Genomic DNA, 26,175 nt, shown 5'->3' on the forward strand with positions numbered 1-26,175 from the left:
AGATTTAAATTCAGGAAGAGTTTAAGGAAGATTCCTAACATGACCCTCTGACAGGCCACCAAGCTGTCCATAAAATAAATAGGAAATAATTAACAGCGTGAAGGCATTAGAATTAAAGGGAAGGTTGGAAAAGTCTTCCTGTAAGAGGTGACATTTTAGTTGAGATTTAAAGAAATCTTTGGAAGCTTGTAGATTGAGTTAAAACTCTAGGCATGGGAGTCAACCAAAGAAAATGCCCAGAGCTGAAAGATGAATTATCTTGTTTGTGGAACAGCCAGAAGTGAATCAAAGATTATAGGTTCATACAAGTCTTCCTCTGTTTTTCTAATTGCTCATAATTTTCATTTCACAATAATTGTGCAGTAATATTTCATTATATCCAATACAGCGATTTATTTAGCGGACATCTATTGATGAACATGTGTTTTGATTCTAGTCCTTCAATATCACAAAAATGCTAATCTATCTTCAATTATTGGGGTCCTTTTTTTTTTTTGTCAACTTCCTTGAGGCACATATAGTGGAATCTCTGAGTCAAAGGGGACTTCAGCTTTAGTTTCAGTTACAAGTAAATAATCACCCAAAATCGCAGCCAGCTGATAAAAGTTCAGATCTTTTATTGTGTCCTTCAATATAGTCCCATTAGCTCAGAGCCTATCTCTCTGCTTGGTTCCAAGAGCTCTTGCAGCTTTGTCCTTTGCTTCTGCCTCTGCTTTCTTCAGCTATTCTTTACAAAAAAGTCAATAAGTCTTTATTAATAATCCCTACTGACCAGGAATTATAATAAATGTTGTGATAAAAGCAAAAAGTTAGTCCCTGCCCAAAATGAACTTACATTCTAATGGAGGTAATAATATGCAAATCATTTGATGATATAAGATATATATGCAGAGAAGATGAAAGATGTTGAAGAAATCTTTCTTCTCAAAATTCAGAACTGCCAGAATGGTTGAACTCATTAACAATTCCACCAACCATGTACTGCTGTACCTATTTTTCCATAGCTCCATTTAACATTTATTTCCAGCTTTTTTTCATCATTGTCAATTTTCTGGGTGTGAGAAGAAGCCTTAGAGTTTTTTTTATTGCATTTTTCTTACTACTAATGATTTGATGGAGCCATTTTCTTGTAATTGTTAATAGCTTGCAATTATTGTGGTAACTGCTTGTTCATGTCCTTTTACTTATCCTATTTAATAAGCATTCATTCACTCTGCTGAAAACAGCTAGTAGAGTAGCTACCTAGATACCCTGTGGGCTGTGACCATAGGGGCTGGTGAACTTCAACAGTTTCCATTTTGATGAATTTTTTAATTTGATGAATAATTTGCTCTAAGTTCATTGCTTTGAGTTGCCTGAATCAACAGGGGAAATAGGCTTCACAATTATCAAATTCTGACTGCTCCCTTCCTGACTGCTCCAAGCTAAGTTGCTCTTTATAGTGTTGGTAATTATAGAAATGTTTATGAACTGGAAGTTTAAGGATTTTTCTTGAGAAAAGAGAAAGTAAAAATGTCCCAATGTACACATATATATCAGCTATGAAATAGTCAGAAGATATTGTATAAATTCAACTTTATACAGTCTTACCTTGATCTCTTACCCACAACCATTCAGATTTCTGCCAATACTCAGATTTGGGTGATACGAGGAACCTGTACACTCATCCAGCATTTTCCCAACCATAGGAGTCTTTGTTTACATTCTCTCTACACTTGGAATGTCATCCTTCCCTCTCTTTGTTTCTAAACTTCAACTCCAATGTTACCTTCCCCAGGAAGCTTTTCCTGAATCCTGTTAGTGATGATCCACTGATCACAGAATTGCAATAAGTAATGGACCTATGATTTCAGTGGTATAGGGAACTCCAGGGTGAGGAAATTTCCTTTACCAATCTATATCTCCCAATCTAAGATACCTACTATACAATCATACTTAAAATATTTTTTCTAGCCTACTAACATCACAGCCAAGGTGTGTCAGAGACTGAACCTGAATTCAAACCTTTTGGGCTTTAAAGTCTTCTCAATATTCACTGACACTCTGCTTTGTTTATCACATGATATTGCATTATAGCTCACTGTGTTTCTGTCTTATCCCCCATCAAATTTTTTGTAGACAATTCCCTAATGTAAAAAAAAAAAAAAAAGAAAGAAAGAAAAAGAAATTGAATATTCCCAACATCGCTTTGTATATATGTAGGTGAACCTAGATTTAGTAGAAATATTTCACAAATCTTTGTTAAGTGAATGAATTCTTTTTCTTTTTATAGTTTTCAAATATTTGTTAACTTGGCACATTTCTCTCTACTCTAGTCCTTGCTGAACAAGGGATCATAGTGTCTTTCCCTGTCTTTGTTCTCTGAACCCTCTTAATCTATTTTTGCAAATTCCAGCAGCGATTGTCTAGTTCAAGAGTTTCTGGGTGTCTTAGCTGTAGCTGACTAGCAGCAAGAGTTTCTTGCAACTACACATTTCTCAAACGAAAAGCTGATGACTGAGCCAAAGCCATAACTAGGTTTGTCAGAAGATACAGACCTTGAGGGAGTTGATTAGACAGTGCAGAGTCAAGGTGAAGGTGAAATGACCATTCACCAGTTTCACAAAACGTTTTATGTTTTAAGTTTTAACTTCCTGGGAGATTGTATATAAATATCTTTTTGACCTCTTTTGGGAAGACTCTAAAATGGAGCCAAACCTAAGCTTTTAAGTGATTTTCCCTGTGGCTCTAGGGTGGGTATACACAAAGCCCAAGAGTTTGAGAAGCTGTCTATTCCTTCTCTTTAGAGGCCAGCCTTTCTCAGGGATAGATTCAGTCTCTTACTGAGAGGATGCTCCAATCCCATGGCTTCAATGAGCATTATTACATAAAAATGGTGGAAGGAAGTACAAGGTCCCCTTAGGAAGAGAACTTACAACTTAGCAAACTTCTAATGAATCAACAAAGAAGTAATCTACTTCTGAATCCATTTCTCTTAACAGCAACTTATTAGTAAACTTTCTAACACAGGAAGTGAGAGCTATCACAGGATTAAATTGCTACCTACAAAGGAAAGCCAAAAATATCTTCCTTATTGATTTCTCAAACTTTAACATTTGTGACTCATTCTTTCGAGTTAAATATTGCCCACTCTGGGGTGTTTTGTTTTTTGTTTTGTTTTTTTTTTACAGATGAAGAAACTGGGGTTAAGAAAGGTAGTAAATCAATAAGCATTTATTAAGCACCTGCTAAATGCCAGGGAGCTAGGTGGATCAGTGGATAGATGCTGGGCCTGGAGTCAGGAAGACCTGAGTTTAAATGCATCCTCACACACTTACTAACTGTGTGGCCCTGAGTCATTTAATGTCTTATCCACTTATCCATATGTCTTAATCCACTCAAGAAGAAAATGGTAAAACACTCTAGTATCTCTGTCAAGACAGTGTGCTTTGTGTGCTGTGGTCTATGGGCTCACAAAAAGTCACTCATAACTGAACAATCTGAACAGCAATCACATGTGCCAGGCACTGTGCTAAGTGCTGTGGATACAAAGAAAGCAAATAGACAATCCCTGCTCTCAAGGAGCTTACATTTTAATGAGAGAGACAACATAAAAAAAGACTATTTACAATCAGGATCAATTGTGGATAATCAACAGAAGAAAGGCATTCATATTAGAAGGTATTCAGAAAAGGTTTCTTGTGAAAGATGAGGCTTTATCTAGAGTTTGAAGGGGGATCAGAAAGAACAGGAGGCAGAAGTGAGGAAGAGAACATTTTATCTGGAGTCTTCTTTAAGAAAGACCAGTGTCATTATATAGAAGAATATGTGGATGGGAAGGGTGGCAGTGTAGTAAAGAGTAAAAAAAAAATGGAAATGGAGAAGACCAGATTAAAAGGAGTTTTGAATATTAGAGGACTTTTTATTTAATTCTGGAAGTGATAGAGAGTCACTGGAATAGGGAAAGGGTAGTCATATGATCAGTCCTACAATTAGGAAGACCAGTCTGATAGCTGAATGGAGGAGAGACTGAAGTGGGGAGAGATGAGAGCTGAGAAGACCAGCCAAAAGGCTATTACAATAGTCCAAGTATGAGATGTTCGTGTTCATATCTGATGAAGTACAAGAAGTCATGAAGGTGGGAAGTTGTCTGGGATGAATTCACAGATTCATACTATCTCCAGATCAAGGGACAAAGCTTTACTGTAATGCTTAGTACATGGGCAAAGTTCCCAATGAACTCACAATTAATAAGGGGGAAGATGGGATCTTTTATAATAAAGGATCCAAAACTATGCTAACTATGTTAATTGTGCACACCTTCATAAATCAAATGGTAATTATGATTGCCCTGTTTATACAAGATTGCTTTGGGAGTTGACATCTCCAATTTAACCTCCAAACCGTATAGGGTAACAGTGGGTGTCAATACAGAGTAGCTCTATCTGTACAAGATTATTCTGTCAGGACAAGATAATTCTACAAGGTCAGTTTGCTCCTCATTGGAGTGCACTCAGATACTGGGTTGCTGCCAGGGACATGATCTTTTGCTAGAGTCCATTCACTCTATCAATATCCAATATTTTGAGAAGGAAGGAGGAACAACAACAGCTAAGGACTCCACATCAGGGTAATAATAGTGTTAAAGGAGAGAAGGATGAGAGTGTGTGTGTGTGTGTGAGAGAGATTATGAAGGGAGAATCAATGGTACTTGGCAACAAATTGGCAATGGGAGTTGGGGGCAGCACCAGGAAGATGATGTTGTCCTTAATAGTAATCGGAAAATTAGGAAGGAGGAGGGCTTGGGAGAAAAGATAAAGAGATTCATTTTAGACTTGTTGAGTTTCAGATGACCAATAGGCAGTTGGAGATGTAGCACCTCCCACTGAGGCTACTGATTGCTAGGGCCATACATACCAATCTTCCCCGGAAACACATGAAGACGAGCCCATATTAAAGTGCCAAACAGCCTTTCTTTATTGATAATCTCAGCAGGGGTTAGCAGGAAGCAAGAGCAGATGTATGTATGTCTCTGTGTCCCTCTCCATCCCTGAATCTCTCTACATCTCTGCCTCTCTCTACTTCTTTCTGCATCCTTCACCTATGGACTCAAAGCTGGCCATTTATATTTAGTCTCCTCTGGGATTACCCTGTGTCTAGCCCACTCAGCACTGAGCAGGTGGATCTGCAGAAGGGAGACACCTGGAATTAGCAGTGCTGCATCCTAAGAAAAGATCTAGCAAGAAGACATATCTCTCACCATCTCAAGGAACCTTTAACACCTGTAAGACACAACGTCCTGCCTAAGGGGCCAAGCCCCTTTTTACCTCCTGGGTCCACTCCACCTGCTTACATGACATACATGGCAATTCTTAGAAGGAAAGTTCCTAGCAAAGATGGGAATGTGGAGATCAGGAGAGAAATTAGAGCTGAAGTAACCTGTAGCCAGGTAGCCCATAAATGGCAGAAGTGGGGATTTTAAATAAGGTCTCTATTCTAAGCCCAACATTCTTTACAATATGGCACACTGCCTCAAAAGATGTTAAAACTGCAAAGGTCTTTATAGATCTACTAGAAATTACCCAAAGAGGGAATAAATATATCAAATCAATTTCCCTTTCAAAGGAGGATAGCTCATTAAAAACAAGATATCCTGTCTTTAACTTCTCTCATTGAGCTCTTCTCTGGATGGTGATCTAAGTTCTGAGTTTTTCAAGGAAGTAGCTTTGTCTAGAAAATCATCTCCTCTATTCCTCTTCTTTCCTTTAGCCTCTTCCTCCAAATAGAAATAACCCTAGATCCTTGTTGTTGTTTAGTTATTTCAGTCATATCTGAGTCTTTGTGACTCCTTTTGGAGTTTTCTTGTCAAAAAGACTGAAGCAGTTTTCCATTTCCTTCTTTGGCTCATTTTACAGATGAGGAAACTGAGGCAAACAGAATTAAGTGATTTGCTGTGAGTCACATAGCTAGTAAGTGTCTGAGACTAGATTTTTCTTTTTCAATGAAATTATTTTATTGCCTTTATGTGTAAGATAAATCAAACCCTTATATTCACTTTTCCAAGTAGAACTTCTAAGCTATCCTAGTGTTTAACTTTTTATTTTTATTTTTGCTTTTTAATTTTTTATTATAGCTTTTTATTTATAAGATATATGCATGGGTAATTTTTCAGCATTGACCCTTGCAGAACCTTTTGTTCCAAATTTTCCCCTTCTTCCCTCCCCACCTCCTCCAGATGGCAGGTAGACCAATACATGTTAAATATGTTAAAGTATATGTTAGTATTTAACTTTTTAAAGTGATTATCAGGTCTGGACTGAGGCCAGTGAAAAGAATAACATTCCAGCACCTGCCTCCAATCCCACATATCCCTCAAGCTGATCTTCCAAGTTGAAGTAGCATGTTTTTTTGGAAAGATCATTTGGAAATGCAATTTGAATCCCTCTTCTACCCACCTCTCACCACTACTACTTACTTCACATGTGGCTTTTGCCAAATCATTTCACTTCTCCAGACCTCAATTTCCTCATCTGTAAAATGAAGGGGATCAGATCAGATAATGTCGAAGGGTTTTCTAGTTCTGAATCCTAAGAAACAATTTCTAGCAGAGCATTATTGACATTATTATCATGTCAATAAAGGCTGTGCTTGTGTGGCAGAAAGGGAGGTTGCTTTTAATAGGTTAGTCTCAGAACCTTGTTTCAAATCCCACCTATTATAATTCAGGCTCTCACTGATTGGCCACCAAGAAGTCCCAGGTGTAGCCCCAAATGGTCCTTTACTCAGAGTGAATAGTTAGCAATTTTTTTTTTTTTCAGAAACCTAGAGGCTTTCCCCTTCCCAGATGGGATTTTTGTTTTTGTTATTTAGGTAAAAGAGGCCATCCTTTGTCTCAATTCTTACCTTAAGCCTTAATGACTGAATGGGTGTTGTCTCAGTCAAATTGAGACCCATTAAAGATTATTTTAAAAAGGCCAACAATTCCCACTGAATCCAGGGCCATCTTCAGTCTTCCTGAGCTGGATCCAGATGGCTCTAGAGGAGAAAGTGAAGCTGGTGACTTTGCACACCTTAAATCCAATTCACTTGTATGACATGGCATCACCTTCCTGATGCCATCATGGTACTCTTGAAGAACAAAGGACAAACTACAACCATCTGTGTGATTTTGGAAAAATCTCAATTGCTTAGTTTCCTTATTTTCAAAAAGAGGGTTGGGCCAAAAGGCCTCTGAGCTTGGTCCCTTCCATCTGTTATCATTACTATTAACCGATAGAAGTTCCTGAGCCCAAGTGGCTGAAGTATTTACTCTTCTTACTTTTCCCATAAAAGACCTCTCTTCTCTATTCTCACATATGCATTCTGGATCAGATTCAGTCCTGGAAAATAATCTCTAACGAGAGTTTAAACTTCCTTTCTCATACTCTTAAGCTTGTTAAATGCCTGCTTCAGCTTCCTAGGGGAAAATTGCTTAAGCCTTAGAATGTGGCTTATGTTAAGATCTTCCTAAAAAATGTGGAGTAGGGGAATAAATACGGACTTATACAATGTGAATCAGGCATGGGATGGGAATTTATATCCTACATGCAAAAGAAACACTAAAAGACACAAAAGACTGATTGAACATAAAGCAGTATTCAGCAAATTCATTCATAACTATTGTTCCTACTCTCATGGGAAGCTGGAGATTAATTCTCACCAGGGTATAAAATACTCAGAAAAACTCAAATTGGACATTTTACATTCTGCCTTGGAACTAGACTGTCTTCCTCAAAGTTCACATCTTCTGGAAAGCCAGAGCTACAGCTTGAATCCATCCTCTTATTGGTGGTTACCTTCTCCAAGAGCACTAGAGCAATACCAAGAGTACTAGATTCCTTGATGGACTATAATCTGATCCAACCAAAAAGATCCAGTCTTAGAATCTCTTAAATTCATAAAAACCACTTCTAAGGCGGGACACATCCATCTTTGGATAGATGCTTGTTCACTAAACTTCAAGACAATACAAACACATAATGATCAACCCCAAACCCAATCTCAAGCTCCCCTCTAAATAGGTCCTATGAGTTATCTGCTAAGTGCTCATAGGTTCATGGTGAGTGGAATGGGGAACAGAATAATCTACCTCTTCTTTGACTGTAGAAAAGTGGCTAGAAATAGTCCTGACAGGATTTGAAGCCAGAGGGAAAGAAAGCACGGTGTGAGGTCATTCTCTTTTAAGTATCTACTGAATCATCAGCTCTTCTTACTCAGCTGCCAATAAGAGGGCTCTGAATTGAGGCCTTATCATCTCAAAGTAGATTCTCCTTCCATTCTGAATCAGATGTTTGTGGTCAGTTGGGAGAAAGAAGAAAAAAAAAAAAACCGTTAAGTCTTCACATACCCAGTTTGACTCGTTTACTCTGGTCTAATATAATAGCCAGGATTTATTTATATCCTTCACTGTGTATCAAATCTTATGGATGTGATTAAGTTGTCAACATTCTGGAATGAATTCAATAGACTGTAACTTCATTGAGGACAGAAACCACTTGATTCTAATCTTGGATTTCTTAGTGTCCCCTTTATACCTTATTTGTACATGGTTGTTAAAGTGCTATGAGATGATAAGCTCCTTGGAGTAGGAATTATTTTTGCTTTTCTTTGTTACCCTAATGCTTAGCACAGTGCCTGGCACAGAGGAGCTGCCTATGACTTGACATGATTTGATTTAGTACTTTGTATTTCATTTCATATATAAAGATTTATTTAAGAGCTCAGGGCTGCTCCTTAAGTCCTGGAGCCAATTGCCTTTGGTTTTGAATCCAGCACGTTGGAGAAAGGTTCACAGAATAATGCTCTGTTACACAGGATAAATGCCCTATAAAAGGTCAAAAAAGAGACTTTGAGGGACAGCTAGATGGAGTGGATAGAGCATCAACCCTAGAGTAGGAGGACCCTAGTTCAAATGCACTTAACACTTCCTAGCTGAGTGATCCTGAGCAAGTCACTTCAATTATCTCACATACAGAGAGAAGATCTTGGAGTAAATGACAAGCAATGCTGTCCTTTCTAAGCCTACCTTGTCAATGAGGCAAACTATTTTGAGCCCTTACCCTTTTTCTTTGCCAGGGTGACTAAGGTGACTGTCCATGCTGTGCTCCTGCCTCCTGGTGGGCAGGTGACTGAACTGCTCAGGGCGAAAGAAGCATCCTTCATTGATGAATCCCCTGGAAGTGCTCTGCTTGGTACTGAATGGGAAACCTGATCTCTTAGTATAGGAACTGTGATCATCTAGTCCTAATCAATCTTTGCACATAGGAGGAAATTCAGGCCCAAAGAATAGAGTGCTTCCAGACTTAAATCCAGGAATTCTTGCTCCCAAACCAGAAGCTTTTCCATTCTGCATCCCATGCCCAGTCTCCAGGGCAACTCTTTAAAATGATCATTTATAAGTTGCAGAGTAGGTCCTGATCTGAACTGATTTTTAAAAAAACAATATGTAGGCAGCATGAAATGAAAATAATACAAAGAACATTTGAACTGGAGTCAAAACTCACATGAGACAATAGATATAAAGTACATTTCAGATGTTAAGCACTATATAAATGTTAGTTGCTTTTCTTTGTCTTTTTCCTCCTCTTCCTCCTCTTCTTTGCCACCTTTTCCTCTTCTACTTCTTTTTCTTCTTCCTCCTCATCTTCTTTCTTTTCTTCCTCTTCTTCCTCCTCCTTTTTTTCCTCTTCTTCCTTCTTCTCTTTTTCTTCTTCTTTTCCACTTTTTCCTCTTCTACTCCTACTTCTTATTCCTCTTCCTCTTCCTTTTCTTCTTTCTCTTCTTCTTCTTCCTCTTCTATTTCTTCTTTCTCCTTCTTTTTCTGTTTCTCCTCCTCCTTCTCCTTTTTCTCCTCATTCTCCTCTTTCTCCCCTTCCTCCTCCTCCTGTTCTCCTTGTCCCCAAGCCACTAATCTAATGATAATGTCTTTCACTGAGCTTTCTACTGAATTCCTGCAAAACTCAAGCAACCTTTATAGAGCAATACAGAGATGTGTATGCTGGTAACTGTTTACAATTGAGTTTTCTGGGGGGAGGTGGTAGAATTGTGTACATTCAGTCTTTGAAGTTTAATCTCTATTATTAATTCTTTCTTAAGTATAGACAATCAACAACAACAACAACAACAACAAAAGTCCTAATTCCAAAGATGGTGATTTCTTTTTTTTTTTCAAATAAAAACCCCCTTTATTAAGACAATGTCATTTATGATTTTCCAACAACTTATTTACCTTGTGGATTACATTTAGAAATATTTACCTAAAGTGCTATTTCCCAGCTATAGTCCACCAAAGATGGTGATTTCTAAGATATAAATGTTCACAGTAAAAATTTTATCATGTGCTCTTTCAGCATACCCTAAATTCTATGCCAGGGTTTTCTTCTGATTTGCTATGTGACTTTGAACTTTCATCTAGCCTCAGTTTCTATACTTATAATGAAGAGGTTTTTTAAGAGTATATAACAGGATCATGGGTTTAGAATTAGAAAGGACTATAGAGGTCACTCAGTTTAACCCCTTTGTTTTATGGATGAAAAGAGTGACGCCCAATTGTCTGAATAACAGTAATAATAGCTAATATTTATATAGCACTTTATTTTTTATATATTTTCCACAATTACATGTTTATATAGCACTTTGAGGCTACATAAAATACTTTATGCATATTAACTTATTCTATCTCAACTAAAATTCTCTAGTGTACAAGAAACCTTCCCTCATATCTCTTAATTCAACTTTCCTTTTTAAATTATTTCCTATTTATCCTGTACTGTATATAGCTTGTTTTATATATATATTTGTTTGTATGTTGTCTCTCTCAGTAGATTATAAACTCCTTGAGGGTAGCGACTATCTTTTGCCTCCTTTTGTATCACCAGCACTTAAGACAGAGCCTGGCATATAGAAGGAGTCTAATAAAAGTTTATTGATTGACTTATTGTTCTTACAACAACTCTGTAAAGTAGATATTGTTATTATTCCTTTTCACAGATGAGGAAACCAAGGCTATAAAAGGTAAAATAGCTTACCCAGACATATAGCTAGCAATTGCCTGATACAGAATTCGACTTTAGTCTTTTTGAAATACAGGACTCCACCTCCACCTATTTGTCCTTGGGTTGTGTTTGATCTTAATTTTTATTTTATTTTAATAATATTGTATTTTTCCAAATACATGCAAAAATAGTTTTTGACATTCACCTTTGCAAAACCTTGTTTTACAAAAATTTCTTCCTCTCCTCCCTCACTCCCCCTTCCCCAAGACAACAAGCAATCTGGTATAGATTAAATATATGCAATTCTTCTAAACATATTTCCATATTCTTCATGCTGCACATACAAACAATCAAACAGAATAATGCATAACTAACTATCTAGACCACATAATCTAGTAAACCAGTAGCTGTCCAGTGCCTGTCCATTATAAATGACTGGAGTCAGGATGCATGAAAGCATGCTTAGATCAATGAGTAACTCTAATTGAGACTAAATCTAATTAATTATTGGCCAGACCTATAATTTAATCAGTGTAAGGAACTTCCAAGATGGAAGTTCCCTCTATTGGCTCACATCAGACACTCCTTTGTAATTTATTAGCTTAGAGAATTGCCTAGAATCATTGAAAGGTTGCAATCAACCCATGGACACACAGCTAGCATGTGCCAGAGGAAAAAACTTAACCTGGATCTTCCTGACTCCTAGTAGCCCATCTTTCTAATTAGATTTATTTGACCCACATGATAAGGATTTCTGATCATGTGACCCACTACGTTAAAAAAAATAGAAGAAAGTTCCTTTATTAGGTACTCCTTAATGTCCCTTCCAGCTCTGGTTGGAAGTACAGAGGACATCTCTTTTCTCAGACATGTTTTTATCCATTTACTTCTTTTCCCAAGCTTGGGTTAAGGGAAGGCGACCTTCAAGTGCCAGTGATTAAAGAACATCATGGGGCCCAAGGGAACAGGGCTCTCTGAGAAAATGAGTCATTACTCAAGTCATGAATTATTAAGAAAATAAATCAGTTGCTCGGATCAAACCTAAATTTTTTTGAAACACCAAGTCTAGTCACTTGGGAAGCAGGGTTGGAATAAGAAGACTAGAGTCTGGGAGAACACACACTGAAGGGAAAAAACAAGTGTTAGGGAAAGAATGGCTTATCATATGCAATTCCCATATCTAAAGAACTTTTTTTTTTTTTTTTTTTTTTTTTTTTTTTTTTTTTAATGGCAGTGCCTTGGTATTAACAAGTCCAGGGCAAGCTTCATCTGATTATTCAATTTTTAGAGCAGGAATGTTAGACTTTAATTCAACTCGTATTCTTCACCTTCTCCATGCAATAGCATTTCTATTTCTATCCAATTCTGTGACATGGGCTTTTCAGAATCTCTCCTGAATCTAGGGTATTAGAAAGAGGTCATCTTAACCCCAGCAAGAGAGACATAACTAGCAATTTTTGCACTTAGCTCAGGCAGTATAAAATATTTTTTTTTCAAATGCTGCTGGGTTAGCTGCCATGATTAGAAGACTGGCATCCAAATAAAGACTTACTTTGGGAACAGGCCCACCTGGTGACTTCCTATTTCTTTTTTTCTTTTTAATTGTATTTTATTTTTTCAATTACATATAATAGAAAACTATTTCAACATTCATTTTTGTAAGATTCTGAGTTCCAAATTCTTTTCTTCCTCCCTCCCTTACCTCCCTACTCCCCAAGATAGCAAACAATCTAATATAGATTATAGATGTACAGACATTTTAAACATATTTCCATGTTAATTATGTTGGGAAAGAAAATCAAAACAAAAGAGGAAAATCCAAAATAAAGGAAAAACCTAAAGCAAAACAAAAAGATGAAAATAGGATGCTTTGATCCCCATTCAAACTCCATAGTTCTCTCTCTGGATGTGGATGTCATTTTCCATCCAAAGTCTATTGGAATTGTCTTAGATCTCTGTATTGCTGAGAAGAACAAATCTATCATACTTGATCATCTTGCTGTTACTATGTATAATGTTCTCCTGATTTTGCTCACTTCACTCAGCATCAGTTCATGTAAATCTTTTCAGGCTTTTCTATAATCAGCCTGTTCATTCTTTCTTTCTTTCTTTTTTTTTTTTTTACATTAAATTTTTTCTCTTTTTTATTTATTTTTATGACTTTTTATTGACAGAACATATGCCTGGGTAATTTTTTACAACCTTATCCCTTGCACTCACTTCTGTTCCAACTTTTCCCTTCCCTCCCTCCACCCCCTTCCCTAGATGGCAAGCAGTCTTATACATGTTAAATATGTTATAGTATATCCTAGATACAATATATGTGTGCAGAACCGAACAGTTCTCTTGTTGCACAGGGAGAATTGGATTCAAAGGGTATAAATAACCTGGAAAGAAAAACAAAAATGCAAACAGTTTACACTCATTTCCCAGTGTTCCTTCTCTGAGTGTAGCTGCTTCTGTCCATCATTGATCAATTGGAACTGAGTTAGATCTTCCCTTTGTCGAAGAAATCCACTTCTATCAGAATACATCCTCGTACAGTATCATTGTTGAAGTATATAATGATCTCTTGGCCCTGCTCGTTTCACTCAGCATCAGTTCGTGTAAGTCTTTCCAAACCTCTCTCTATTCATCCTGCTGGTCATTTCTTACAGAACAATAATATTCCATAAGATTTATATACCACAATTTACCCAACCATTCTCCAATTGATGGGCATTCATTTATTTTCCAATTTCTAGCCACTACAAAAAGGGCTGCCACAAACATTTTGGCACATACAGGTCCCTGTCCCTTCTTTAGTATTTCTTTGGGATACAAGCCCAGTAGTCTGCTCATTATTTCTTACAGAACAATAATATTCCATTACCTTTACATTATTCAGCCATTCTCCAACTGATGGGAATCCATTCACCTTCCAATTCCTTGGCACCACAAAAAAAGAGTTGCTACAAACATTCTTGTAGGTTCTTTTCTTTCTTTTATGATGTCTTTGGAATACAGACCTAGTAGTAGAAGTTCTGGATTAAAGGATGCATGGTTTTATTACCCTTTGAGCAGAGTTCCAAATTGCTCTCCAGAATGGCTGGATCAGTTCACATCTCTACCAACAATGCATTGATGTCCTAATTTTCCCACATGCCTTCTAATATTTATCATCTTTTTTCTGTCACCTTAGCCAATATGAGATGTGGGAAATTGTTTTAATTTGCAATTCTCTAACCAATAGTGATTCAGAGCATTTTTTCATATGACTACAGATGGTTTTAATTTCTTCATCTGGAAAACTGCCTATTCACAGCCTTTGATCATTTATCAGTTGGGGAATGACTTGTATTTTTATAAATTTGATTCAGTTTTCTATATATTTTAAAAGTGAGGCCTTTTTCTTTTCAACAATGAGGTGATTCAGGGCAATTCCATAGTCCTGATAGAGAAAGCCATTCAGAGAGAGGACTATGGTCACTGAGTATGGATCACAACATAGTGTTTTCACCTTATTGTTGTTTTTCTTTGTTATTTTTTTTCTCATTTTTTTTAACCTCTTGATCTGATTTTTCTTGTGCAACATGATAAATATGGAAATATATTTAGAAGAATTCATTTAGAAGAATTGGATTACTTGCTATCTCGGGGAGGAGGGAAGAGAGAAGAGAGGAAAAAAAATTGGAACAAAAGGTTTTGCAAGGGTGAACGTTGCAAACTCTCTTTGCATGTATTTGGAAAAAAATAAAAAGCTATTATTATAAAAAATAGAAAAAAATAAAAATGAAGTCTTTAACAGAAATAACTTCCTAATTTAACAAATTATTCTTACTACATAGATGCTAAACTAAGTTGATTCTAAGATGGATGACAGGATCATGAGTGCCTCCAGCACCTTCTAAATAGCAACAGTTATAGTAGCTAGAATTTACATAGCATTTTAGATATGTTATCTCATTTGATCCTGACAACTACTCTGTGAATTAGGTGTGATTATCATCCCCATTTTGCAGTTGAAGAAACTGAGGCAGAGAGAGGAGAAATGACTTGCCCTGAATCACACAACCAGTAAGACAAGATTTTAATTTATATCTTTCAGACTCCAAGTCTATCTATCCCATCACCTAAATTGTTTTGCCCTACTAACCCACCCTAGTTATAGCTTTAACCCCAGGCCATATCGGGCCAGTAAAGATAATATTTTAAAGAAAACAGTGGCAAATTATAAAATCACATCCCTAAAAAATAGATTCTCATTAACTGCCATTCTCATCAGTGACAGACTTCTACCTCACTACTGGACCCCATGGAGTCTGGCCTAGGAGCTGCTTGTTGCCATGGTGACCAATCATCTCATTGACTATACTTCTCTCCTTCTCCCTTAACCCATTTTTGGCTTAGATTACTTGAGGGGGAAAAGAAAAAAGAGAAGGAGAAGGAGAAGGAAGAGGAAACCAAGAAGGAGGAGGAAGGGTAGTTTTGAAGCTTGAGGCGGCTTGGTCAGGGAAGGGACCACAATTGGAAACTTTGGGCATCCATAGAATAGCGGATGAGCTTTAGGTATCTGTGTATACCTGAGGGTAGGAGATAGTTCAGAAAGGAAGATGAGGAGACAAAGTCCTAGTTCTCAAATCTATTAGTGCCCCAAATCATTTTTCCTTATGTGCCTCAGTGTTCTCTCTGAGGGTGGCGTGATATTGTCAAAGGACAAACTCCCAATGAGCCCATAACCTAGATGGGCTAAATCAGTCTCTTATAGCCAATGTCTCAAATAATCAGAGAATCTGAGAGAGGATCCTGGATCATCTGGAATAAACTCAGCGGTTATCTAGAATAAACTTGGAGACAATCTAGAATAAAGTTGGTGGTAATCTAGAATAGGTCTGGTGTCTGTCTAGAAAAGGCTTGTTGGTCATCTGGAATAATCCCAGTTGCCATCTAGAATAAGCCAGGTCAATCATCTAGAAAAGACTTGATTGTCATCTAAAAGGTGATTGTAGGGTCATTTCACTGAATGTGAGAGTTTGTGGAAAATTCAGCAACAGCAAATGATATAAAATATTCTGCAAAGTTTTAATTCTTTTTAAATTTTATTTATTTTTTTAAAGTTCTTTATTTTCAAAATATACACATGGACAATTTTCTACATCACCTTTACAAAACCTTGTATTCTATTTTTTTCCCTCCTTTCTCCCCATTCTCTGCCCTAGATGGCAAGTGATCCAATATATGTTAAATATGTACAATTCTTCTATACATATTTCCACAAATATGATGCTGCACAAGAAAAATCAGATCAAAAAGGGAAAAAATAAGAAAGAAAACAAAATGCAAGCAAACAACAACAAAAAGAATGAAAATACTATGTTGTGGTCCACATAAAGATTTAATTCTTTATGTAAAACTAAATAAGCACATCCATATCATTAGTATGAAAACATGCTTTTGTCTTTAATAAATGGTAATATATATGTATTTCAAAGAACTATTTTAAAATAAATTTCCTATAATTTATTGTCAGTATATATTTGGTTTGTATGCCTATTTTATATACCTATATATCCAGGATTAGATAAAAATTTCTTGGGTGAAAAGGGGTCATAAGTGGAAAAAGTTTAAGAAGCTTTGATCTACATTGTACACAGCAACAACAAGATTATATGATGATCAATTCTGATGGATGTGACTCTTTCTTTCTTTTTTTTTTTTTCCTGAAGCAATTGGGGTTAAGTGACTTGTCCAGGGTCACACAGTTAGGAAGTGTTAAGTGCCTAAGGTCAAATTTGAACTCAGGTCCTCCTGACTTCAGGGGTGGTGTTATTTATTGTGCTACCTAGCTGTCCCTACATGGTTCTTTTCAACAAAGAGGCCAATTTCAATGATCTTGTGATGAAGAGAGCCATCCCCACCCAGAGAGAGGATTATGGGAACTGAGTGTGGATCACATTATAGTGTTTTCACTCTTTTTTGTTTATTTGCTTGCATTTTGTTTTCTTTCTCATTTTTGTTTCCTTTTTGATCTGATTTTTCTTGGGCAGCAAGAGAATTATATAACTATGTATACATATATTGGATTTAACATGTATTTTTAAAATGTTTAGCATATATTGAATTACTTGCCATCTAGGAGAAGGAGTTGGGGAAAAGGGGGGAATTTGAAACACAAAGTTTTGCAAGGATCAGTGTTGAAAAATTATCCATGCATATGTTTTGAAATAAAAAGCTTTAATAAAAAATTAAATAGAAAAAAAGAAATCTTGAGCTAAATTTGGGCTGATTTACAATCTAGAAACTACTTAATAGCATCTAGAATAGTTTGATGGGTCATCCAGAATAGCCTGGATGATCACCCAGGCTCAGTGGTTATCTTATAACTCTCCTCTACAACATCTCTGTCAAGTAATGATCTAATATCTGTTTGAAGTCTTCCAAAGATGGTAAGTATATTAACCTCCTGAGGCAACCTATTCTACTTTTGGAATTCTCTAATTATTAGGCCGCTTACATTTATATCAAACTAAATATAATGACTCTCTATGGATCTAGCAGTATAATATTCATCTCCAGTAGTAGAAGAAGCAGTAGCAGCACTTAGCATCTTTAAGATTTGCAAAATGCTTTACACATCTCATTTTAGAGACAGTTGTGTGACAAAGTGCATAGAGAATTGAGTCTAGAGTCAAGATAGACCTGAGCCTCATACATTTATAGATAAATCACTAGCCTTGCCTGCCTCAGTTTCTCCATCTGTAAAATGGGGATAATAATCATACTTAGCTCAAAGGATGGTTGTGCAGATTCAAAAAGACACTCAAAAAGACAAAGTGCTTAGCATAGTTTGGTTGTGGTTGTTCAGTCATTCTGCAGTTGTGTTCAATTCTTTATATCCCTATCTGGGGTTATCTCAGCAAAGATAGTAGAGTAGTTTGCCATTTCCTTCTCTAGCTCATTTTACAGACGAGGATGCTGAGGCAAACAATTAAATAATCTCTCCAGGATCACACACTTGATAAATATTTGAGGCAGGATTTGAACCCACATTTTCCTGCCTCCAAATATAGTGCTCTTTCCATAATCAGGACATTCCTTCTGCCAATGTTAGCTGTTACCTTCTCAACAATTTGTTGTCTTTGAGAGTTTGAGGATCATACAGGCAGTATGTATCAGGGATAGGATCTGAACTTGGCTTTTCCTGGTTCTTGATTCTACCCAACATCTTACTAACAAAAGTGTTAAGTGTTATTTTGCTTTCCATAAGACAAACCTTGAAGAGAATTATTATTAATTATTAAATTAAATTATTAAATCCAATCAAGTTCATGAACCCAAGTTCATGAGTCCCAGGTTAAGAACGGCTAGTTATAGAATCATAGAACAAAAGAAATATATATGTAAAATGAATGTACTTGCACAACCAAAAAACGTTATTTGTATATGTTGCTGGGAAAAAATTTAAAAATGCTCATAGACTAATTAATTATCTAAGTTTTCTCCAAGCTTTTCGTTCATTCCCAGAATGACAGATTTAGCATTAGAAGGGATCATTTTACAGATAAAGAAACTGAAGCTCAAAGGGATGATCTGCCCAGGTAATATGCAAAAGAGCTGGAATTTGAACTCAGGTCAAACTTCCATCTTTTGTGTTCTTTCCACTATATTACTCAAAGTTATTTTTCCTTTTTTCAATTTTTTTATAATAATAGCTTTTTATTTTTCAAAATACATGCAAAGATAATTTTCAACATTTACTTTTGCAAAACTCTGTGTTCCAAAATTTTCCCTTCCTTTTTCCCTCCCCTAGGTTAAGAAGTTATATATTCCTAATACTTTCAATCTTGCATGAGATTATTTTCAAGTTCTCAAACAGAAAGGGCAAATCAAAGTCTAGGGTAAAAGTGAGGGTCCCAACGAGGGAGTAATAGAGAGTAGGGAATATCCCAAGAAGGGCAGTTTCGCGGTCACAGACCCAGATGAGCTGACTAAGAGTCTGGGCCACTTGTTAAATTATCCTTTGTTAAAAGCAGTTCAGGGTTGGGGGTTTTCCCCCCCAGTCTCTCTTGCTGAATTAGAGGAGCAAAGCTGGGGTTGGGGTTCAGCTGGATTTCAGTGCCCAGAAAAAGAACCAAACCACCTAGGGTAAGGCAAGGAGACTCTCTCTGGCTAGAACAACTTGTGCTCAGCTCTCTGTGCTCCTGATGAGAGAGGCATGCAATGCTTTGTCACGGCCAACTTCTGCGAAATGAGCAAATCTCTATCTCTCCATCAGAGTTTCCATTTAATCCTCTTGTTCAACCAAGGGCACCTTGTTCCCTGAGCTGTGCTTACACCCAGCCCTTCAGTTACATAAGAGTCACAGCTATTGACAACTGCTCAGGCTCATAACAGAGTCCTTAACCTTGTTGGGGGGGTCGTGGTCTGCCTAGGACAGCCTGATGAAGCTTATGGATTCCTCATAAAAATTCTTTTAAAGGCACAAAATAAAATACTGAAAATTATAAATATATACCCCTCCCTACAATAAACTGAAATCAATAACTCAAGTTCATGAGCTCCAGGTTAAGAAAAACTAGGTATGAATCATAGATTAAAGGAAATATGTAAAAAAAAAAAATGAATGTACGAGTATAGCCAAGAAAATGTTATTTCTGCATGTAACTTGGGAAAATTAAAAATAAAAAAAAATAGAATTATAGAATAAATAAGTAAATTAATGAGTGTATGGCTGGATGGGTAGATGGAAAGATATAAGTGTGAGTATGTGTATCTACATTTACATTTTATATGTGCATGTATATTGTATGTGAGGAATAGTACCCTTTATATACAATCACACACTATGACAATGGTACAAGTAATGTGCTCTTGGTGGATGTCCAAGTGACACAGAGATGCTGTCACAGCATTCTCTGGATCTGATTTAGACCTTCCTTTGCAAACCTGCAGAAGCCAGCAGCGGCTGGCAGTGCAATCTATCATTTGTCCATAAGATGGCTCTCTTCTCTAGGCACTCAGGCCAGAAGGGGATTTCATTAGGGTCTCTAGTGCTGGCTTCCACAAGTCATTTGTTCCTTTCCTCCATCCTGTGTGGTTGGACGGATTTGATACCCTCACTAGCCAGATTTAAGATTCAGTAAAAGGAAATAAATGAATATTGCCCTGAAATATGAAAATTGTAGAAATCTCGATCTTACCCCCATCGTCTGGCTGGGGTATTCCCTTCTCTCTCTTAACCAACTTCATTCATGAGATTCAGACAGGTGATTTTTCAGTGGCCACATAATTTAGATAGGATTCATGGGAAACTGTCAATGCTCCCCTCTCATAGGGTATTTCACCTGAGTGGTGAGTCCCCTCCACACCAAACTTCCTTCCACATCTGCATATGATGGGCAAGATTAAGGAAAGAGACTTTTGTTTGTCAGACCATTTATTTATTTGTTTATTAATTTATTCATTCATTCATTTATATATTTGTTCATTTACATAGTTAATCTATTTCTTTCTCCTTCCTTCTTTCCTTCCTTCCTTCCTTCCTTCCTTCCTTCCTTCCTTCCTTCCTTCCTTCCCTCCTTTCTCCTTTCTTTTTATTCTTTTTTCCTCCCTTTCTTCCTCCTTTCCTTCCTTTCTCCCTCCTTCCCTCCCTTCTACTCTGTGTCTCTGTCTATGTCTGTGTCTCTGTGTCTCTGTCTCTGTCTGTTTGTGTCTGTGTCTATTTGTCTGTCTGTCTGTCTCCTCCTTCCTGCAAATAGTGGAGAAACTGCAGGGAAGCCCCAGAATTCAAAATCAGTCTCTTGGTTCATTCTCTCCAGCTGCTGAGGTTTCATGTCAACTGCTAGTCTAAACCTAGTTCATCTTGGATCCTTGGCTTGTTTTGCCCAGATATGCATCCCAGGATCTTGACCTATTCCATCACAGCCTTCTGGGATCTGTCCTATTTCACCTTTCATAGTCTCCAGCCCTGTCTGCTGCAGGAATAAGGGCAACACCTCAAAAATCAACAACATACAAATCAGGGGTTGATTTATTGGTTTTTTTTTTTTTTATCATTTAGACTTAAGTGATGAAGATACAGTGCCTGGCATATTGTAAGTGGTTAATAAATGTTTCTTGAGTCACCTGCTGTATGTGGGGAGAAAAAGAGGTCCTCAGCACAGCCCAGTATCAAAAAGGGGCATGTGGCTGCCCACAGCTGATTGGTCTAGTGGGCAACTCTCCATCTTCTCTGCTCCTGAGAACATGGAATTCAATGCAACAGCAGGTGCCCTGGTCCTTCTGACAAGGGCAAAATCAGCATAAGGCAAAAAAGGGAAAGGACCAACTTGTACTGGTGTATACAGATCTATTCTTGTCTTCTGATTTCTCCCCCAGCTTCTTCATTCCTGACCCAGTAAGTACCCAGATACTTTTAGCATCCTGCTGACACAATTTCCTGTGGAAGCCATTAGGGTTCCTCTGGCACTTAGAGAGATGAAAAGTTTTACAAATCTCTCTTTCTACACCCAATTACACACACCACATCAGGTCAGTCAACAGATAATTATTAAGCACCAACTATATGCCAGACATTGTACCCACCATCACTTAAATCTAGATAGTCAACAAAACAATAAATCAAGCCCTAATTTGTAACATTTATTGATTTTTGAAGTGTAAATGTTCATGGGACAACCAGGGCAAGCAGGGGATAGAGTTGTAGGCTTGGAGTAAGGAAGATTCATCTTACTGAGTTCAAATCTAGCCTCAGACACTAACTAAATGACCTTGGACAAGTCACTTAACCCTATTTGCTTCAGATCCTTATCTGTAAAATGAGCCTGGAGAAGGAAATGGCAAACCACTGCAACATTACTGCCCAGAAAACCCCAAATCGGGTCACAGAGAGACAACAACAAAAAATGTTCACACTGAAAATTTAATAATCAGCCCTTAAGAGCTGGTTTGAACTGACTCCAGCATATCTCTGATTCTAGGCATAGGGAACAGAACAAGGTAGAAACACATTGAAATTGGTCAAAGGGCAGAGAGTAGGGTTGGAGTTTGTGGCAAACAGTAGTAAGAGATAAGGATGGAAAGAGAGTGGGATATTAGGTTATGAAAGTAGAACCCACTGATATAGTTTACAGGCTGGAGCCCAGTAAAGAAGATCCTTTAAGCCTTTGGGACCCAGAGAACGGTCATGAAGGGGGATTGTCTTTCTCCTGGACTGTGTACCACATATCTGTGTAGAAACTGTTGCTAAATCATTTATAGACAACCTGCTTTAGGATGAATGTTTTGAACAGAGCAGAGCAGCTACTTCATTTTGATCTATTGAAAATCAGCTCTTGACACAGTTGTCACCATGGTGATCTTGCTCAAAAGGAGTCAGATCCATAGGTTCAGGCTTTTGGTGGGTGTACTTGACAGGGGAGCCAATGGAATGAAGCTGCTATCTCTGAGACTATGACCTATCTGGCTCTAAATTAGAATCTCCTCTAATTATAGCACTGAAAGCTCTTTGGTGGATCCACACGGCTGGGGCACTATGCTTTTTTTCCTCTCCACAAATGGGTCCTTCTGCTCTGGACCCACTCAAGCAATGATTGGGTACAAACCAAAGGGAGGGACACTCCAAAGAGAGGGATTAGGTTCTCTTGTCTCTTTTTATATCTTTGTTCTAAAGCCCTTAAATTTTTTTTTTTTAGCAGGGAAGGGCAGGAGAGAAAGGGAATAATCATGTCTACAATACCTACTATGTGGCAGGCACTGTATTAAGCACAATTACAATATTATTTCAATTAATCCTTACAACAACCCTGTGAGGTAAGTACTTTCATTATCTGGATTGTGGAAATTGAGGTAAACAGATTAGAAAGGAAAAATTTAACACAGGGAAAATTACTTAACACTTTAAGGTTTCCCCAAAGGGAGGAACAGAAAGGTACTCAATATAACTTTAAGTACATTACATATAGGACAACTATTTCTTCTACACAAAAAGAAATATTTAATACACACAAGACCCATAAGTACACATTACCAGTCTTGAAACAGGACATACTAATTTACAACTATTGTCATATCCTTTGTAAAGTTGAGACTTAAAATATCAAAACTTGACATAGTTTGAAGGACTAATAAATGGGTTTTTTTTTTAATATTTCATCTTGGCTCTGTATTGTCCCCCAATTTCTTATAGGCACCTGTCTTTTGGCAAACCTGGCCAGAGATTTGGCTCCTTCCTTTGTTAGTGATCATCCTCTCCAAAGTAGAAATTTTTGCTGCTACCACCAGTCAGTTCCAATTAAGAGAATCAGGAGCTCCATATTTTTTAAAAAAATAATATTTAATTTTTCTGAATTATATGTAAAGACAGTTTTAAACATTCGTTTTTATAAGATTTTGAGTTTAAAATTTTTCTCCTTCCTTCCCTTGCCTCCCTTCTTCCATAAAAGGCAAGCATTTGATATAGGTTATATATATGCAGTCATGTAAAATGTATTTCCATATTAGTCACAGTTGTGAAAGAAAAAAACAGATCAAAAGGAAAAAAAATCATGTAAAAAATAAAGTGAAAAAAATATGCTTTGATTTGCATTCAGACTCCATCCATTCTTTCTCTGGATTTGTTTAGCGTTTTCCATCATTTCCTTTGTAATTATCTTGGATTATTTTGTTCCTGAGAAGAGCTAAGTCTTTTAGAGTTGTTCATCATACAATGTTGCTGTTATTGTGTACATTGTTTTTCTAATTCTGCTCATTTCACTTTGCATCAGTTTGTCCAAGTCTTTTCAGGTTTTTTTGAAATCTTCCTCTCATCATTTCTTATTGCCCAATTCATTACATTTAGCCACTTCCCAGTTGATGGACATCCCTTCAGTTTCCAGTATTTTGCCACCAGGAAAAGAGCTGCTATTACTATTTTTGTATATATAAAAGTCCTTTTCGAATATAGATCTAGTATTGCTGGATCAAAGGATGTGCAGTTTGATTACCTTTTAGACATAGTTCCAAATTGCTCTCCAGAATGATTGGATTAGTTCACAACTCCACTAACACTGAATCCCAATTTGAGCTCCATAATTTTTATGAGGTTGTTTATGAGGCTGGACATGTCCATCTTGGGATTGCTATTCCGTTAAGTACACTCAGGAAAGTCATAAAACAAAAGCAATAACTAGGGGTATTTTGCTCTCTTAAATGTCCACTGAATCAAGTTAATTTATTACCCCATGATAAAACTAGAATTTTTACAAAGCGGAATAATCATAAGTATACAATTCACTCTCCCCTCAACACAAGGGAGACATTATCACCTTTCCCCTTTGTATTACCTTTGTCTCTGGTGAAAGGAAGGGGATGAAGTTCTTAGCTTAGTTTGGTGCTTGTAGAGCCCAGTCCTAGTTCCAAGTCCACAAGTCCCTTGCTAGTAGAATCCCTGGAGATCTGACTTCTCAAGGTTTCCATACTGAGATGGCTGGATGAATTACCCAGCATGCAATCCTGCAATGTTTCTACCTAGTGGTCCAGTGGGAAATCACTTCTGACACCTGAAACTGAGGACAAATAACATAATGCAGAAACAAACACTCTCCAGACTTATTTCTCAGAGCTGGGGTAAAAGTGGGAGGATAAGGGAAAGGACTTCACTTGTTCAGTTCATGGTTGTAATGATGTGTACAACAACTAGGAGCACAGCTTATGAAAGAAAGGGAGAGCAAACACAATGATGGTGTTACTTTTTTTCTTCTCAATCCTATTTCCCTCCCCCATTTAATAGTTTTTTTATTTTTCCTAATTACATGTAAAGATAATTTTCTTTCTTTTTTTTTTTAAATAGCTTTTTATTTACAAGTTATATGCATGGGTAATTTTATAGCATTGACAATTGCCAAACCTTTTGTTCCAATTTTTCCCTTCCTTTCCCCCACTCCCTCCCCTAGATGGCAGGGTGACCAGTAGATGTTAAACATATTAAAGTATAAATTAAATACAAAATAAGTATACATGACCAAACCATTATTTTGTTGTACAAAAAGAATCAGACTCTGAAATATTGTACAATTAGCCTGTGTAGGAAATCCAAAGTGCCAGCAGGCAAAAATATAGGGATTGGGAATTCAATGTAATGGTTCTTAGTCATCTCCCAGAGTTCTTTCGCTGGGTGTAGCTGGTTCAGTTCATTACTGCTCTATTGGAACTGATTTAGTTGATCTCATTGCTGAAGATGGCCATGTCCATCAGAATTGATCATTGCGTAGTATAGTTGTTGAGGTATATAATGATCTCCTGGCTCTGCTCGTTTCACTCAGCATCAGTTCATGTAAGTCTCTCCAAACCTCTCTGTATTCATTCTGTTGGCCATTTCTTACAGAACAATAATATTCCATAACATTCATATACCACAATTTATTCAGCCATTCTCCAATTGATGGGCATCCACTCAGTTTCCAGTTTCTGGCCACTACAAAGAGGGCTGCCACAAACATTTGTGCACATACAGGTCCCTTTCCCTTCTTTAGTATCTCTTTGGGATATAAGCCCAGTAGTAACACTGCTGGATCAAAGGGTATGCACAGTTTGATAACTTTTTGGGCATAGTTCCAAATTGCTCTCCAGAATGGCTGGATGTATTCACAATTCCACCAACAATGTATTAGTGTCCCTGTTTTCCCACATCCCCTTCAACATTCCGCATTATCTTTCCCTGTCATTCTAGCCAGTTAAAGATAATTTTCAACATTTACTTTTATAAGATTTTTATTTCCAATTTTCTCCCTCTGTCCTTCTTCTCTCCCTTTTCCAAGACATCAAGCAATCTGATGTAGGTATACATGTATATACATATTTTCACATTAGTCATGTTGTGAAAGGAGAATCAGAACAAAAGGGGAAAACCATGGAAAAAGAAAAAAAAAGTGAAAATAGTATGCTTTGATCTGCATTCAGTCTCCATAGTTCTTTCTCTGGATGTGAATAGTATTTTCCTTCACAAGTCTTTGGAAATTGTTTTGGATCATTGTATTATTGAGGAGAACCAAGTCAATCATAGTTGATCATTATATAATGTTGTTGTTACTGTGTACAGTGTTTTCCTGGTTCTGTTCATTTCACTCGGCATCATTCATGGAAGTCTTTCCAGATTTTTCTGAAATCTGCCTGCTCATCATTTTTTATAGCACAATAATATTCCATT

The 26,175-nt window shown here is 37.1% G+C and overlaps 1 long non-coding RNA gene across 2 annotated transcripts in view; it reads right to left on the bottom strand.

Moving 5' to 3' along the window:
- Positions 1–23,750: 23,750 nt before the first annotated feature.
- The window catches only part of LOC116419282, a 61,934-nt gene continuing 59,509 nt past the window's right edge, over positions 23,751–26,175 (bottom strand). For both annotated transcript variants that reach the window (XR_004229552.1, XR_004229549.1), the window contains one exon: positions 23,751–24,535. This is a non-coding gene — a long non-coding RNA (uncharacterized LOC116419282). The remainder of the gene's footprint in view (positions 24,536–26,175) is intronic.

This window comes from Sarcophilus harrisii, chromosome 1 (genome assembly GCF_902635505.1).
Source record: "Sarcophilus harrisii chromosome 1, mSarHar1.11, whole genome shotgun sequence".
Classification (NCBI taxonomy): Eukaryota; Metazoa; Chordata; class Mammalia; order Dasyuromorphia; family Dasyuridae; genus Sarcophilus; species Sarcophilus harrisii.